This window comes from Gossypium hirsutum, chromosome D12 (genome assembly GCF_007990345.1).
Source record: "Gossypium hirsutum isolate 1008001.06 chromosome D12, Gossypium_hirsutum_v2.1, whole genome shotgun sequence".
Taxonomy (NCBI): Eukaryota; Viridiplantae; Streptophyta; class Magnoliopsida; order Malvales; family Malvaceae; genus Gossypium; species Gossypium hirsutum.
The window spans coordinates 36,900,876-36,903,397 of record NC_053448.1 but is presented as its reverse complement, the minus strand read 5'-3'; the positions used below and the strand labels follow the sequence as shown (position 1 = coordinate 36,903,397).

The 2,522-nt window shown below is 39.6% G+C and overlaps 1 non-coding gene across 1 annotated transcript; it reads right to left on the bottom strand.

Annotated features, from left to right (window-relative positions):
* Positions 1–233: 233 nt before the first annotated feature.
* Positions 234–338, bottom strand: LOC121224787 (small nucleolar RNA R71). The gene has a single exon (XR_005922532.1). It is a non-coding gene; the product is annotated as a small nucleolar RNA R71 (small nucleolar RNA).
* Positions 339–2,522: the final 2,184 nt, after the last annotated feature.

Here is a 2,522-nt window from a genome sequence, read left to right as displayed (position 1 = left end):
TGGAATACTTTCCAATGATCCTCATCTTCACTTATGACTGTTTATGGAGGTCAGCGATTCTTTCAAGTTAGCCGGAGTACCCGAAGATGCATTACGATTGAAGCTATTCCCATATTCGCTAAGAGATAGAGCTCGAGCCTAGTTGAACTCATTGCCGCCAAATTCAATTACCACATTGTAAGAGTTAGCAGAAAGATTCCTCATGAAGTATTTCTTGCCTAGCAAGAATGCTAAGTTGAGGAAGAGATCACTGCTTTCCAACAAATGGATAATGAGTCCTTGTATGAGGCATGAGAAAGGTACAAAGAATTATTACGGAAGTTCCCTCATCACGGAATCCCACATGGCATCCAACTTGAGAGGTTTTATAATGGTCTAAGTGCACACATGAGGATGGTAATGAACGCTTCTGCTAACTACGCTCTCCTTTCTAAGTCTTATAATGAGGCTTATGAAATCATTGAAAGGGTTGCTAGCAACAATTATCAATTGCCAACTAATAGAGCAGCATCAGGTACATGAGTCACTGGAATACATGAAGTAGACGCTCTTATTTCACTCGCATATCAGGTATCCTCAATATCCTCAATGCTTAAAAATTTTACCACTAATGGGTTTAATAGTTTTGCAGCACAACCATTAAATTGATTTGAAAATATAGCCTGTGTCTATTGTGGGGAAGGACATTTGTTCGAAGAATGTCTATTGAACCCAGAATTCGTGTATTATATGAGTAACCGAAACCAAAATCGAGGAAGGTGAGGACTGTAATCTGATTTCTATAACCCACCATGGCAAAACCACCTGAATTTTTCCTGGAGTAACCAAAGGGCTGGAACCGGTAACACTTACACCCAACCTAGACCGACCCAGCCACCTGGTTTCGCCCAACAAGTTCAGAAAAAAACCCAAGCTTAACTGTCCAATAGCTTAGAGAACCTATTGAAGGCATACATGGCAAAAAATGACGCCACTCTAAGGAATTTAGAGAATCAAATGGGCCAGCTTGCAACTGAACTCAGAAACCGACCACAAGGTGCTTTACCTAGTGATACAGAGAATTCGAGGAATCTTGGGAAAGAGCATTATAAAGCATTGACATTGAGGAGCGGAAAGACATTAGAGCCCAACACCATCAAAGTTGAAAAGGAGCCAGTCGATGCTCAAGACTCAGAGGAAGTTCAACCGAATGTTGAAATTTCAATTTCACCGGAACCAGAATCTGCAAAGTCCGACAAGGTATATTTAGAACCAACTAATTCTGATCAACAAACAACTTTATTAGATGTAGAATTGCCATAAAAGACAAATCAACCAGTTCCAGTAAAGAAGCCTCCACCACCCTACCCTCAAAGACTTCAGAAGCAAAAATAAGAAATTTAATTCAAGAAGTTCCTAGACATACTCAAGCAACTTCATATCAACATTCCGTTAGTTGAAGCACTTGAACAAATGCCGAACTACGTCAAATTCATGAAGGATATCTTGTAAAAAAATGAATACTTGGAGAATTTGATACGGTAGCTGTAACACCCCGAACCCGAAACCGACACCGGAGTCGAACACGAGGTGTTAACTGACTTTAACCCCTTATAAAATTTATTTTCCAGACACTGCCCAATCTGTGTACTAGTCGTTTTAAAAATCATATCTTGAGTTTCGTAAATCAAAAATCAGTTTCGTAATTTTTCCCAAAAACTAGACTCATGTGCCCATCTATGTATTTTTTTCTAGAATTTTTGGTCGGGCCAATTAGTACAGTTTATTAGTCAAAGTCTCCCATGTTGTAGGGGTCGACTACACTGACCTTTTCCCATTACGACTTGGATATCTCCCTGCACGGGGCTTCAATACTGATGCCGTTTGTCTCTATGAAAACTAGACTCAGAGAGGAATCTGTACATATATGGTACGACCCATAATTATCTCTGGTTAATTTATAATGAATTTCCAAAGTCGGAGCAGGGAATCCAGAAACCGTTCTGGCCCTGTCCCACAAAAATCTGATTATCTCTTAATATACTGCCCATATGATCTTTTCGTTACTTCCTCATGAAAACAGACTCATCGAGCTTCGATTACATAATTTATTCATCAATTAATTCCACTCCTACTATTTTTAGTGATTTTTCAATCTCATGACACTGCTGCTGCCAGCATCTGTTACGAAAGTAACTAGGTCCATTTCATGCCTACCCTTGATCCAACTCAATCGAACATTCGTGCCATTTTCGCATGGCTTAAAGTTTACATGCCAAAGTTCAAACACAACGTAATAGCTTATACATGCCAAAATGTTCTTCTAGCCAACTAAGAAGAAAGTACCAAAACTTGCTATCCGGTGTGATGACTTCGATGACGGCCTGACCCCGGAAAAAATAGATGAGTCCAAGCAACCTATAATGGGTGACAAGGAAACACCGAGTGAGTTTATAACTCAGTAAGTCATAAGCAATGCACTACCATCCATCAATAACATTATCACAAGAGGAAACAAAATGGAACGAGACAATTTACTCCAT